Raw genomic sequence first — 15938 nt, 5'->3', positions numbered from 1 at the left:
TGCACACGTTAAGAAATATTAAAGACTCCAAAGCAAGTTTATAAGTTTAACAATAAGTGAAGGACTTGAGTTGAAATCTCAGTATGCCTTTAAGATTCGAAAATACCTGTATAACTACACAAGCACCATAGACTCTGGGATGCAGATTAAAGTAATAAGACATCAGCTGAAATTTTTTAGGAGTGGTAACTTTTTTGAACCTGTTCTATTATAGTCTATAAAAACCTGATCTGTGGCTTATTAAAAATGCTTGTTTGCTTCTAGACTTGACAGACTGGCTCAACAATATTAATTCATTTGTCCATGACAGTCATTGACATTTAGAAATGTGATTATTGCAGAAAAGTAATTCTGAAGAACAGACTTAATGGGATTCTTGGCTTGAATCCCTGCTATGAAACTATCTGCATGGACTTTTCATGTTCTCTCTGTGCTTGCATAGGTTTCCTCCAAGAACTCCAGTTTCCTCTCATACTTCAAAGACATGCTGGTAGGTTAACTGGGTCCTGTGTAAAGTGGCCCTGGTATGTGACTTATCAAACTCCCCACTCCAAATAAAATGTTGTATTTGAAAACAACACATGAAAAGTGTTACATAAAGCTTTGATAACAGTAAGACATGAAGTACGAATAAGATACTTTAACAAAAGGTATGTGCATGAGATAGGGACTTTAGATTGTTAGCTCCTTGAGGCAGGGACTGATGTGAATGTACAACGCTGCAAATATTGCCGGTGCTAAATAAAAAAAAAAACGGCAAAATTTTTTTAAAATGCTATATCCTAGTATCCTTGCTTTATTCCATCACAACAACAGTTCTTAAATATATAGCACTGCGTAAATCGAGGGCGCTATGCAAATACCTGTAATAAAATAAATAAATGTCTTAGTGGAGTTGCTCCCACCTCTAAAATTTGGAAAACTAGAAGATATTTTGTAAATTTGCTGAGGGTTTCCAATGTAAAGCAGCACAACTCTTTTACTACAGTGTCACAATTGGTACAAAACTTCAAAAACATGGGGGGGGGGGGGGTTCAGTGCTAAAAAGTACTGTTTTTGCTGTCGGTAGGAACGCATGTGTGTACATTTTAGGTTTTTGTTTTAGTTTTTCGTTACCAACTCATGTCCCAGTAATATTTGTCTTTTTCCCTGCATTACAATCAATTTCTGACAAATATCAATGCATTCTGGAATTTGGGGCTAACACTGAAAGCAGCTTAAAAAAAGTTGGAAGCATAATCTGAAGCTTGTAGATCCACACAATGCCATGGTATCTGGTGACACTAAACACACCAAATCAATTCTTTGTAGGAACACATTTTGGTGTCTTTAAATCAACTGTGAATTCTAATAACATTGCTGCGAATTTACAGTTTATGAAAATGTTCGATTGAAATTTCCTAACTATTCATAATGTTTCCACCTTTAAATGTAGGTATAAAAATACAAAAAAAGTTCTATAACAGCCCACCAGACCTGCTCTGCCAAGACTACAGTGTGGTTCTCTAAGACAGCACAGTGAATCCATGACTTTGGTCCATGTCTCCAGTGGCAGTGTCCACATATTGTTCGCTATTGCACAGGACAACAGATAGATCCCATTACACCGTATAGCATGCTGTGACTTCTCTATACAATGTGCTCGCTTCTCTCCATCAGCCCCAGTGCTGCGCTATTGTGATCTGAAGCACATGTTCATCCAAAGCATATTCCACAGAGCTGCAACAATCCAAAGCGTTATATTACACACAGAAGGCAAAGCGAACACTTACCCGGATCCAGCAACTTCTGTCTGGGCTGTAAGGAGCTCTAACCGGAGACCCCTATGAACGAGTCAGGCTTTAGAAATGCCTCCCAGCTAATCCACCATCAGACTGGAATTTAAAGATTGCTGGGAGCTGGGTCACAGTTTGAATCTGCATGCAGAGCACACAGCGCTTCCTTATTAGGCGGCCAGCTTGTTTCATGAGCAACAATGCCTCCTCTGTCAGATCACAGTACATTACCACAATGACACGGCTCCTGCGTGCAGAATTTAACTCGCTCTCTGCCACACAGCCAGGGGTTAACTTTACAGTTATTCGCAATGCAGAGAAAACACTCCAAATCTTTTTGCTGTGCACTCCCTTTTCAGTTCGGTCTAACAAAAAATGTTTTGAAGATCATAGCAAGTTCTCTTTCCTGTATTACATTAAATCATTTATAAAATCTCCATATAAAAAGTTTATACTTTTTCCAATTCATAGATGATGATGACTGATACTAGTAACTTTAAAGTGACCCTGTCTCAAAAAGAATAATATAGCATGTATGCAATATTGTAAAGCAAGGATATACTTACCTTTCCTGCTGTATGGGCTATCAAATGCTACTTTTTCTCTGATCTAGTTGAAGTCTTCTGCAGAATCAATATTTCCAGGGGCTTTAATGTACAGATCTCCTGCAGTGTGTACTGGTGTGTCCACGTCACTATATGATACAGTAATGAGAGGGAGGAACCACTGAGTGCTGCAGGGGAGGTCAACAGTCCTCAAAATGTTGGTTCTGGATGAAGATGAAGACTTCAGCTGAGAATTTCTCTGGGTCGGAGCAGAGTTTGGCAGCACAGGTGGCAGGAGAAGTGTGTGTAAAAAAAAAAAAAAAAAATTATATATATATATATATATATATATATATATATATATATCAATTTTTATTTTGGAAGCATTTCAGTTTTACACAAAATGCTGGGAAGGGTAATCACACACTGGCTTCTTTTATATTACAGGTAATTATATAGCACTGATAATTTATAGTATATATATATATATATATATATATATATACATACATACACACACACACACATATACACACACACACACACACACAGTATATGTGTGTATATATATATATATATATATATATATATATATATATATATATATATACTGTATATATCTATATATATCTATATATTTATAAAATATAGAATTTATAGAATTTATATATAGCACTGATAAATTATAATTATACATAATGTACATTAAAAGCCCACTTTCACACAGGGTGGACTCTAACTGATCAACATGGGATCTGTCCACTGAACCCCTGATGATCAGAGCAGAGCGGGCAGATGACAGGTCCATGTCCGCTCAGTTTACGCAGAGCAGGCACTGACCGAGCCTGCCCTGCGCTATGGGCAGCCAGGAGTAAAACATGTTTTCCCATTTACAGCCAACTGAACTCCATTCCATTCTGCCTAGACAGAGTAGGACATATCACCTTCCATTTTTTTTTCAAATTGGACTGGATTGGAGGTAGGCATTTTTAAAACAGACACGCGTCTGTTTACACCCACCGGTCCATAGGAATGTGTGAACCATCTGATCAGGTCCCCCTGAAAAACTGACAGGCGGACCCGATCTGATCAACCATTTGAAAGGGACCTTACATCAATCCCTGCCCTTAAGGAGTTACAATCTATGCTCACTATTTATACAAAAAACACAAATTTTGACATTTATTCTACCAACATATCTTTTGGAGTATGGGAGGAAACCAGAGTAGAAAAATGTCAGCAGGGATGCATAAGACCCACGCACCAAGACCTAAAACTTATTTTATTAACTAGCTATAAAACCCATGATATGAGAAATAGAAGGAAGTCACAAAAATGGCTGGCAGTTTTTTGTGACTTTCTTCTATTTCCCATATCATGGGTTTTAGAACTATTAAATAAAAGTTAAGTTTTAGGCCATGGTGGGTTTTGTGGGTGGGTCTAGTGCATCCCTGCTGGCGTTTTTCTAATAGTATTCCCATGTAAAGACCACCCTTAGGCCTCATGTACACTGCTGCTCTTAAATGTGAGTTTAGGGGCTTTTGGTGTTTATTTGCCAAAACCGCCAAACTGAACTCAATAAAAGCCTGTGTCCATTTACCAATAGGCCTTTACCAGAGTTTAGGGGCAGTTAAAGGTCCCTCTCCAGACCGCAAAAGAATCATGTTTAGGAGGGGAACATTTGGCCAAAAAATGCTAAATGCGACAAAAACATGTAAACGCATCTTAAAGCTAGCTGCATTTAGAGCTTGGGCGCTTATTCATGTCAATGTAAAATACTCTGGCCAATCAAATGAATAAATGTCCAAATGCTAAACACGGTACCGCATTTACACATGTTTTTGCCACTCTTAGCATTTTTCTGCTGTCAAGCTGGATAAACATCTAGGAGAGTTCATGTGTACATGAGGCTTTATAATATATGTATACATCAGATTGCTTTCTATTTATAGGAAACCAGAGTACCCACACAGGGAGAATATGCAAACTCCATGCAGATAGTGTCCTGACTGGGATTTGAACAGAGGACCCCAGTGTTTATAATATAAGGAGGCAGTCACTATGCTAGCTTCCTATAATATGAGGCAAGCTGGTGACATTCAGCAGTGACAGAATTGCTACAATACAACTTACATCATCCTCTGGAGTCCTGCCCTTACAACCAGATGTGCGTTGCCCCTTGCTGTTCCTTTAGTAGTGGTTGAGTTTCAACATAGTTTGGAGCAGTGACAGAGCCACTTCCACAAGTAATAATGAAACAAAAATAGAAAATACCCCAATCTAACAAGTGCCACCAAAGTCATTACAGAACCAAACAATGGTGTCATGCTGACAACAGATTCCTTTGTGGAACTAAAAACCTAAATGCTATCTGCAAGAGTGTGACACCCTTTGCACAGATACTTGAGGTTCTGTTTAGTTAGCTACAACAAGCAAAATAGTAGCTGGAGTGCTCACATAAATAAAGAACTAGATAAAATAAAAACTACACAATCATTTGAGAACATACAAATTCTACGCCGACAGTGACTCTGCTGGGAGCTGAACCCTGAAGCCCAGAACTGCGAAACAAAATTGAAATTGCAAATGTACCTGTAAGACGAATGGTACATGTTGATTGTAAATACCCAAGCAGAATCTACCTTTCATTTAAAAACCCAAACTGAAAAACATTAAACTAAATCAAAGGAGGGTATGTGCCATATGTAAGGGCCAACACGGTTCTCTGCTGATCCCTCTGCCTCTCACAATGCAATGCATGTTTCTTAGATCCTTGATTTGGCTTTAAGCCAGTATTAGCACAAGTTTTGGAAGGTTCAGAGGTCCCCGAAACATGAATAGATGTTCTTGGTAATAAAGGTAAGTACAGTCACCTTGTCATGCCTGCTGTTAAGAATAGAATTACAATGACAGGTAAATGACAGGCTGATCAATAATAACAAGGTAAAACCCCTCTTTCTCCTTGGTCAGTGAAGACTAAAGAGTATGTGCATCTTTTCAGAGAAGACAGCAGTTTTAGAGACCCCAAATCTAAAAGGCTCCCCAACTCTTATTGTGTGATCTAAGAAAACATCCACTAAAAAGATTACTAGAAATCAGACAGAATCTCCAAGAGACGATCATCAAGCCTCATTAGGATTGCCCATTATAAAGGCAGAGCACTTGCTTCTCTGTGGTCCTCAGCTGTCAATGTACAGGGCCAACTTTGGTCAAAGTGTCTCTGGCAGGGAAGGGGTTGACAGCTATCTTCTGTGTATTCCCTGGTGGACTTAACTCATGGGAACCAACAAAAGCTCACACTGCTGGCAATCAGCAGCTCATTCAGATGCAGTTCCCAGATGTCTGACAACTTGGTACATCTGAAAACCAAATGGCATATCCGAACACATCAAATGTTTCCTCCCAACGCAGACATCACAGCTCCATTCCCATGACACTACATCACTAATTCAAGTTCCAAAATCTTTGTTTAGAACAGCAGATACACCAGACTCAGATCTAGTGCAGAAGACGCTAGTGTAAGTTTTAATCTACTATCTCAGCATTGTAGTGTTTGTATGGGTTGATCATTTTGCAGTCTGGCCCCAGGTAATATGCTAGATGAAGTTCCTGCTACCAAGTAAAGTGCATGTAAAGGCTATTTTCTTCTATTCTGCTAGAGTGTTGCCTACCTCACTTTCTTCCCTGTCCTTCTATGTCCCTAGTCACTGTTGTCTACTTAGCTCAAGTTCTGACTGTATAGCAAGGCCCAAACATGCATTTTCCCTGGATGACACCAGCCCATTAACAGGAGGTCAGTTGTCACCCAGGGTTACTTGTCCCAGCTCAAAACTATGAGACAGCGTGCCACCGCACATCTGACCAGCATAACGGTATCATTGCTCATGTGCTATGGTTGATGGAAATGTAACATAATTGGCCAAGTCACTTATGTCACTTTGAAAGTGCACCCGTGGCTCAAGCGTCGGTGCACAAAACAGTTGGATATAGGTTTCAACGTGCAAGGAAGTAAAGTTTGAGTAGTTAAAATATTTATTCGGTAATATTCAATGGTTTAGCAATTGCACTAATGGTCCATTCATACCTCATAAGGGCTCATGTACACGGGGCTGTTTGGAAAACTCTTCTGAACGATAGAAACTGACTGCTGGAAAACGTAGGGTAAAAAACGTCAGTTTAGCCAGGTTTGCATACCGCGTTTATGTTTAGAAGAGTTTTTAAAAGATAACCTCAGGAGACCTTCCTAAATGCCCAGAATGCACTGAAAAATAGTATAAAATTAACCATTTCAGACATTTTGAAAGAAATAGAGAAAGCAGAAGCAGAGAGAGCAGTATGTGTTGAGATTACCTGTCTTTTCTGGTTGTATTCACTATGGATCCCATCATGAGCATAATGCAGCACGTTCTACCATTTTTTCCTTCACACAAAACCTGGAACTGACTGCGTTGGTGTACTAGGTCCATTTGAATACATGGAAAACACTTTGCATGCATTTTTGATGATGAAAGGCTCTGGACAGCATCTGGATATGGAACAGTTAAACGCTTCTAAACGCAATTAAGCGCATTTACAAGCGTTTGGCATTTGAAACTCCGGTAAAAATCTACTCCTGAACGCAAGTTTGGTGCGTTCAAAAAAATGACTGTAAACAACTGCCTGTAAATGAGTATGTGTACATGGACACATAGGAAAACATTAGGGAGAGTTCAGGGGCTGCTGAAGAAAAAAAATGCTCAAGAGCTCCTGAACATCAGTTTAGCAGCTGCAGTGTACATGAGCCCTAAAGCACTGAGCAAACTATTGGCACTATATAAATCCTGAATAACAACAACTGGTAAGCATTGATCAACACATTTAAGAGCATATACTATGGAAAAAGCAATACATTTCAATAGGGGCAGTTCACACCAGTGTGTTGCGCTGATATGTGCTGCCCTATACTGAAAAAAACGTAGGACAAGCCCTACTTTTTTCAGTGCAAGGCATGCAATTGCATGTACTCAAAAGTCAAAACAAAAACAGTCAGTTGAAGTTTCCTTTACAAATAAAGCTTACAGAAGTTAAAAATAAAAAAAACAAAAAAATTTATAGCAGTACATTTAAAAATGCAACTCAGCAAAAATGCACTGTTTGCACCACAATGACCTCATGGTATATGTCTGTTTTCTGTATATGACTTCTGTACCTTGTTGGAACGTTACCACACTGCTCAAAAAAATTACAGGAACACTTTTTTTTTTTTTTTATAATAACAATTTTTATTGATTTTCAAAAATATACAAACAGTATGTTTAAGAAAAAAAAAGGATAAGAAAAGAAAACAAGCAAAACAGAAAGGTACATCGATGGCAAAACTGCGTAAGGACAGGACCAACAAAAACATAAAATAACAGTTTGAAGGTTATCAGGACCTTACATTTTGGGCCGGCATAGAGGCAATGAAGGTATCCCATGGGAGCCAAATCGTCTCAAACACAGCAAACGAACAATTATGTAGTGCAGTCAAGTATTCCATCTGTCTAACATCAGCAATAAGTTTGTACAGAATCGACATTGAAGGAGGATTAGAAGACAACCAACACATAGGAATGCTTCTCCTAGCCGTGGTCAGAACATGTACAGCAAGTTTTCCGGATGGTTTAGGTAGACCCGGAAATGGTAGACCTAGCAAAAAATGTAGTGGATCAAGTGGGAGAGAGGTACGCATTAGTGATTGTAACAGGGAGAGAACATCTTTCCAGAAAGGAGTAATGGAGCTGCATGTCCAAAAGATATGATAGAGAGAACCCTGGTCTCCACCACAGCGCCAGCAGGCAGGAGAAGCATTCGGATTATAAGCATGAAGAACTTCAGGTGTTTTGTACCATAACATCATGAGCTTGTATATATTTTCCTTAAAAACCACACAAACAGAAGATCTAGATGCATTTTCCCAAATTTTCTTCCACGTTAATAGATCAATATCACATTGTATGAATTGAGACCACCTACGCATGTAAAGGTGAGTGTCATTGGATAAGGAGGGGGCATCTAGAAGTAGTTTATATGTGTTAGAAATAATACACCTTTGGTGGGGACCCTGCATACATAAACGTTCAAAGGAAGTAGGCTTCCCCAGGGTTAATGAGGGTGATAAGGTGGAAAAGAAGTGGCGTATTTGAAGGTAAATATATAGGTGTTGAGAAGGTAGAAGAGCTTTTTTCTGGAGTTTTGGGAATGAGCGTAACTTACGAGTCACCGGGTGTACCAAATGACGCAATTGAAAAAGGTTAGCTACTGCCCAAAGAGACATCCGGGACATGGCCATATTATCTGGAAGATTAGGGTTATGGAGGATATTTGTCAATGGGGAGCAATCAGAGGCCAGTGTAAATTCTGCCAAACAGCCAGAGAAAAATACATGGGACCAAGGAGTAGGTGGCGAAAAGAAGAGACATCCACTGCTGAGGTCGACCAAAGGAGGGAGCATGGATGAGCCGCAGACAATTGTAAAGATTCGATCTCAGCCCACGTGTTGGGAGGATAGTGAGTAGACCATGACATGAGAAAACGAAGATGAGTTGCATAGTAGTATGTTATTATATCCGGTGCCCCCAAGCCCCCCTAGAATGCGGAGAAAGCAAAACAGAACGTGCAATCCTGTGCCGCTTGTTGTGCCAAATAAAATGCAGGAAAGATTTCTGGAGGGAGTGAAGTTTGGACATAGGAACGGGAACGGGGAGAGTCGCAAACAGGTATAACAGTTTGGGTAACACGGTCATTTTTAGTACGTTAATGCGTCCGAGAAAAGAAATGGGCAGGGCATCCCAGTGTTTCAGAGAGCGAGAAATTGCTATAAATAATGGGGGGAAATTGGCCTCGTATATGGATTGCTAAGAGGAAGTCAGATTAGTACCTAAATATTTTAAAGAGTGGGTGCACCACCGGTAGGGAAAGGCTTCCTGAAGTGAGGACAAAACGCCAGAAGGGACATGTAACGGGAGTGCCTCAGTTTTAGACGTGTTAACTTTGTAGCCAGATATGGCCCCAAATTGTTTCAAAGTCTTATGCAAAATCGGTAGGGAGGTATGAGGACTCGCAAGCGTGAGGAGGATGTCATCAGCAAACAGCGATAATTTGTATTCATGGTTATGGGATCGTATCCCGCGAATATCCGGATTCGACCTGATGGCGATGGCTAATGGTTCCAGACAAAGAATGAACAGTAAAGGAGAGAGTGGGCAACCGACGTGTACCATTTGACATCTGAAAGGGGAGTGAAAAAAAAGAGGCTAATCTGACCTGCGAAAAGGGGGAAGAATAAAGGGCCTTCAAGGCTGCTACAAATTGACCCCTGAAACCAATTTTTTCGAAGACCATGAACATGTAAGGCCAACTTAAACGGTCAAAAGCTTTTTGAGCATCTAAACTTAATAATATAGCGGGAGTGGAGGATCGATTAACAAAGTCTACCAGATCAATGGATCGCCTGGTGTTATCTGCAGCGTGTCTGGCAGGTACAAAGCCCACTTGGTCCCTATGTATGAGTTTGGAAATAATTCCAGACAGTCGGTTGGCCAAGATTTTAGTAAAAATCTTGTAATTGGAATTAAGTAGGGCAATGGGGCGGTAGTTGTCTATTATAGAGTGATCTTTATCGGGTTTGGGGATAACCGAGATATATGCTCGGGAGAATTCACTCTGGGATGTGACCCCCTTGAAAAGATCTCGATAAAAGGAGAGGAGATGAGGAGCCAAGATACCAATAAAAGATTTATAGTAGGAGTAGGGCAATCCGTCCGGTCCCAGGGCTTTACGAGAGGGAAGATGTTTAATTGTGTCAAACAATTCCTCTGGCGTAATATCAGCATTAAGGGTGGCAATGTCTGAGGGTGAAAGACTCGGAAGTGACAGGGGGTCAAAAAAATTATCAAAAGATAACTGTGTGAGGGGCGGGTGAAGGTCTGGGGTCAAACAGTTATAAAGATTCTTATAGTATGAGCCAAAAAGGGATGCCATGACCTGAGGATCATAGGTAGGGCTTCCATTCGGTTGGATTAAAAGATCAGGCATCGTGGAAGGAGACTGAGCTTTGAGTCGATTGACTAACACACGATGAGGTTTGTTGGAAAATTCATAAAATTTTTGCTTAACCCATAGGAGGGATTGCGCAGACTTACTAGAGTCAAGAGTTTTAATTCGGTCACGTAGAGATGTTACCTTCCGGAGCCCAGAAATGGACGGCTTGGCCAACAACCGTCGTTCTGCCAAAGATAGTTGATGGATAAGAGAAGCCCTAGCACTCGCTGAGGATTTTTTTAAACGAGAACCCATAGAAATACAGAGTCCTCGAAATACCGCCTTATGAGCCTCCCATAGGGTTGAGGAAGAAGCTACGGAGCCAACATTGTGGGTGAAATAGGTATCAAGTCCCCGTGACAGTTCATCCCTAAGATGTTCTGTGGAAAGAAAGGTCTCATTAAGGCGCCAATGACATGGTTTGGGTATAATAGGAGGGAAAAAAAGGTTCAAAGTCAGAGAGGCATGGTCAGACCAGGTAATGGGGTTGATTTCAGAGGAGACCAGGAGTGGAAGAAGTGGGGCAGAGATAAAAAAATGATCTAGGCGGGAAAAACTACGGTGAGGGGTGGAGTAGAAAGTAAATTGTTTATGGAGGGGGTGTTTAATCCGCCAGGCGTCGAAGAGACGATGCTCCCTTATCAGTCTACGGAAAGATTTTGAAGAGGAGCACTGCCGCTTCGAGGGTGTGGACTCGAAAAGAACTTTCCTATCTTTATGGGGGGAAAAAAACAAATTGAAATCACCCCCAACAATCACATGCGAAATGGAAAAGGAATCTAAGTTGGCGAGTGTTTGTGGAAGAAATTGCAATTGACCCGAATTTGGGGCGTATAGATTCAACAAAACAAGGGGAGTGTCACCAAACATACATTCCAAAATAATAAAGCGACCCTGTTGGTCAACCCTGGAGGAAACAACCCGAAAGGAGCAGTGTGACCTAATCAAAATTGCCACCCCAGCCTTTCCGGAAGGATCAAAGGCCGAATAGGCTTGGGAAAAAAATCTCGAGGCAAAACTGAAGGAGCCAGTTGATTTGAAATGGGTCTCCTGGACAAAAATAATGTCTGTTCCTGAGGATCGAAATTCCCGCAAAGCCATCCAACGTTTTTGAATGGAATTGAGACCCTTGACGTTATATGACAAAAACCTCAAAGCCATTATAAAATAATAATGAAATAAGCACATGTAATAGCATGAGAAATGAATAATATACCATCGATGTAAAAGAATAAAAAACAAAAAACATTAAACTAACACAAGAAAGAACAAACACAGTAGTTGACATAAGTATCCGCAAGGATATAAACTTGGGAGCAACAATTTGGCCCAAGTCGTCTAGGCCCATGGCTAGACAAAATCGGGAGCAACACGACAACCAAGACATCAGGAAGATCGCCAAACCCGGCCAGAAAAAAAAAACAAAAAAAAAAAACACCCAACAATGGCTCGGCCGGCCAGAAATGAAAAACCTGTGGAAAAAAAAAACATGTATAAACCAAGAGGGAAGGATCGGCACCGAATTCACAACGGAGAATCACCCCAGGGAGTCATCAGACAGGCGGATCAGTTGTCCGAGGATGTCGTGGACGTTGTGGGGTACGTGAGAGCCTCCTCCGGCCTCTGCGGACCGGAGTCCAGATCTTGTTGGGGGTGGCAGATAGACGGGCTGGAGTGGGTGGCAGAGGGGTCACGTCATCTGACAAAGGTGGAAGTCCCAGGCGCTTAAAAAAGGAATCTGCCTCATGAAGATCACGGAGCACAACGTGAGTATTGTCCCTAGTTACGATCAGCCTGAAGGGAACCCCCACCGATAAAGGACACGGTGTTGCTGAAGGTGTGAGGTGATCGGCTTCAGAGCTCGCCGCTTGGCCAGGGTAATCGGGGACAGATCGCAGAAGAGTTGGAGTCTGTCACCTTTAAATTCCAGAGATGGCTTGTGGCGAACTGCTGATAATAAGGCTTCCTTGCTTTGAAAAAAATGGAAGCGAACAATGACGTCGCGAGGTCTGGTGCCTTCAACAGGTTTTGGGCCCAAGGAGCGATGAGCCCTGTCTATACGCCAATCAGCTTCTGGAACCAAGGGAGCAGTTGCGGTGAAAAAGGACAATAGGTGACGGTGTAGTTGTGCATCATCAATAGATTCGGACATACCGCGTATACGGATATTTTGGCGCCGTTCCCTGTTTTCCAAATCCTCTTGTTGGAGCTGCATTTGGGACATGGAATGTTTCAAATATGCGTTGTCCTCTTCCAGAACATGAACGTATTGCACCAAATCATCCAACTCATTTTCCAATTTATCCGTGCGGTCACCAATCTGCGCTATTTCCCCTCTGAGATCCAATGCCAGTTTTCCAATTTCAGTGGAAATGGATGCAGTGATATTGCGTAAGAATATTTGCAATTTATCATCTAGCGCTGAAATTGTGAGAGATGATGATGTGACGCCCTGCTGGGAAATCTGGGTGGAGGGGTGTTGATTCCCTGAGGCGGGGTGAACTATTGCCCCCCCAGTTATAATCTGGGGATCATGATCCTCCATCTGGGGCTGGATCAGGGCAGAGGCAGGCAGAGGAGCTGTGCTGCTGGAAGATGCAGTACCCTCCGTGACCACCGGGGGTCCGGGATCGCTCCCTGGGTTCCTGGACATGCCAGAGGCCAGGGATTGCGGCCTAGATAAGAACTGCCGGAGCGGTGACGGCCGCGGATCCTGTGGCTGCGGGGAGGGGGGCTTCCAGCGCCCTATCTTCCCCATAGAGGACTCGTTTTGGTGCCGTGCCAGGTGCAGAGGGTGTATGACTCACCCGGAGCTGAAAGAAGGCAGTGGCGCGTGGCGGGTGAGTCCGTGCTGGCCGGGGATGAGCGGAGCTCAGGGACTACACAGCCGCCATCGTCCCTGGTCGCGCATGCGCCCCCGAACACTTTTTAATCAGAGTATAACATCAAGTCAATTAAACTCCTGGGATATTGATATTGATCTGGTCAGTTAAGCAGCAGAGGGGGTTGTTCCATAGTTTCAGCTGCTTTGGTGTTAATGAAATTAACAACAGGTGCACTAGATGGGCACCAATGAGATGACTCCCAAAACAGGAATGGTTTTACAGGTGGAGGCCACTGACATTTTTTTCCTTACTCATCTTTTCTGACTGTTTCTCTCTAATTTTGCATTTGGCTGGGGTCAGTGTCACTACTGATACCATGAGGCGATACCTGGACCCTACAGAGGTTGCACAGGCAGTCCAACTCCTCCAGGATGGCACATCAATGTGCCATTGCTAGAAGGTTTGCTCTGTCTCCCAGCACAGTCTGAAGAGCATGGAAGAGATTCCAGGAGACAGGAAGTTACTCTAGGAGAGCTGGACAGGACCCTAGAAGGTCCTTAACCCATCAGCAGGACCAGAATCTGCTCCTTTGTGCAAGGAGGAACAGGATGAGCACTATCAGAGCCCTACAAAATTACCTCCAGCAGGTCATTGGTGTGAATGTCTCTGACCAAACAATCAGAAACAGACTTCATGAGGGTGGCCTGAGGGCCCAACGTCCTCTAATGGGCCCTGTGCTCACTGCCCGGCACCAGAGAGCTTGATTGGCATTTGCCATTGAACACCAGAATTGGCAGGTCCGCCACTGGCGCCCTGTGCTTTTCACAGATGAGAGCAGGTTCACCCTCAGCACGTGACAGATGTGAAGGGGTCTGGAGAAGCCGTGGAGAACGTTATGCTGCCTGTAACATTGCATGACCGTTCTGGTTGTGGGTCAGTGATGGCCTGGGGAGGCATATCCCTGGAGGGATGCACAGACAATGGCACCCTGTCATTAGGTATTGGGATGAAATCATTGGACCCAAAGTTATAGATAAGAAAAGAACTTTTATTAAATATAAAAATGAAGAAATGCTATCATCGTTTAAACATTACAAAGAATATAACAGAATATGCAAAAAGGAAATAAAGGCCGCAAAAATTTAAAATGAATAACAGATTGCAAGAGATAGCAGAACAAACACCCAAAAATTCTTCAAATATATTAATAGTAAAAAGGTCCGATCCGAGCATGTAGGCCCTTTACAAAATAATCTAGAGTGGATGACTGGGGACAAAGAGAAGGCAAATGTATTAAATACTTTCTTCAGCTCTGTGTATACAAAGGAGCATGGGGGAGTTCTTGTCCATAATGGGCAAGGTGATGACACAGCTCCAGATGATCCACATTGGCTCACAACTGATACGATCCAAAAATATTTAGACAGAATAAAGCTGAATAAAGCACCTGGACCAGATAGAATACACCCACAGGTCCTTAAAGAATTGAGCTCTGTCATTTCAAAGCCATTGTTTCTAATTTTTAGGGACTCTTTAATGACTGGCATAGTACCACAGGATTGGCATAAGGCAATGTGGTTCCAATATTTAAAAAGGGGTCAAAATCTTTACCAAGTAATTACAGACCTGTTAGTTTAACTTCCACAGTTGGGAAGATACTGGGGAGTTTAATAAAAAAACACATAGATGGGTTCTTGCTGGAAAAAAATATTTTAAGCAACAGACAGCATGAATTCATGAAAGACAGAAGTTGTCAAACAAATCTGATTTCTTTTTATGAGGAGGTGAGCAAAACCTTGGACAGAGGGGTGGCGGTGGATGTGGTATACTTGGATTTTGCAAAAGCATTTGACACAGTTCCCCACACACGGCTAATGTGTAAGGTATTAGTCTATGGGCTTGGAAAAAGCCATATGTAAATGGATAGAAAACTGGCTAAAAGATCATATTCAGAGAGCAGTGGTTAATGATTCATACTCTGAATGGTCTAGGGTTGTTAGTGGTGTACCCCAAGGTTCAGTATTGGGACCCTTACTTTTTAATATACTTATAAACAATATAGGGTCTGGGATTAAAAATCCCATTTCAGTCTTTGCAGATGACACCAAGCTTTGCAGTGGAATACCGTCCTTACAGGATGTCTTCAACTTACAAGCTTAGCTCAATGTACTGTTTAATTGGACAACTATGTGGCAAATGAGGTTTAATGTTGATAAATGTAAGGTTATGCACTTGGGGGCCAAGAATATGCATGCATCATACATACTAGGGGGGGTACAATTGGGGGAATCAATGGTGGAGAAGGATCTGGGAGTTCTGGTAGATCACAAGCTTAATAATGGCATGCAATGCCAAGCTACGGTTTCTAAAGCATCAAAATCCTCTCTTGTATTAAAAGAGGTATAGATTCCAGAAAGAGATATCATATTACCCCTGTACAAATCATTAGTAAGACCTTATCTGAAATATGCAGTTCAGTTTTGGGCACCAATTCACAAAAGGAACATTGGGGAACTGGAGAAAGAACAGAGAAGGGCAACCAAACCGATAGAAGGCACGGAGGAGCTCGGCTATGAGGAAAGATTAGAGGAACTGAATTTATTCTCTCTTGAGGAGATTATCCCCTTCACGCTGGCGCCTCCCGGCCCTTTAAGGGTTTCAGAAGCTGGGAGGCGGGGTTTAGGGTCATGTGACCGCCGTGACACGCCGTCACATGATCGGGAAAGGTCCTG

The 15938-nt window shown here is 42.1% G+C and overlaps 1 protein-coding gene across 3 annotated transcripts in view; it reads right to left on the bottom strand.

Moving 5' to 3' along the window:
- PAG1 (phosphoprotein membrane anchor with glycosphingolipid microdomains 1) overlaps positions 1–15938 on the bottom strand; it is a 303358-nt gene that overhangs the window by 90835 nt on the left and 196585 nt on the right. Inside the window, exon 1 of one of the 3 annotated variants that reach the window (XM_089660999.1) lies at positions 1773–1923. The exons of the other annotated variants lie outside the window; for them this stretch is intronic. The gene's annotated coding sequence lies outside the window, so the exon portion shown is untranslated. Of the gene's footprint in view, positions 1–1772; positions 1924–15938 lie in introns of those variants that run through there. 3 annotated transcript variants of the gene reach the window in all.

Source organism: Staurois parvus, unplaced genomic scaffold (assembly GCF_062004578.1).
Source record: "Staurois parvus isolate SC_StPar_1 unplaced genomic scaffold, SC_StPar_1.0 ptg001302l, whole genome shotgun sequence".
Classification (NCBI taxonomy): Eukaryota; Metazoa; Chordata; class Amphibia; order Anura; family Ranidae; genus Staurois; species Staurois parvus.
This window is presented reverse-complemented; position numbering and strand designations above follow the sequence as displayed.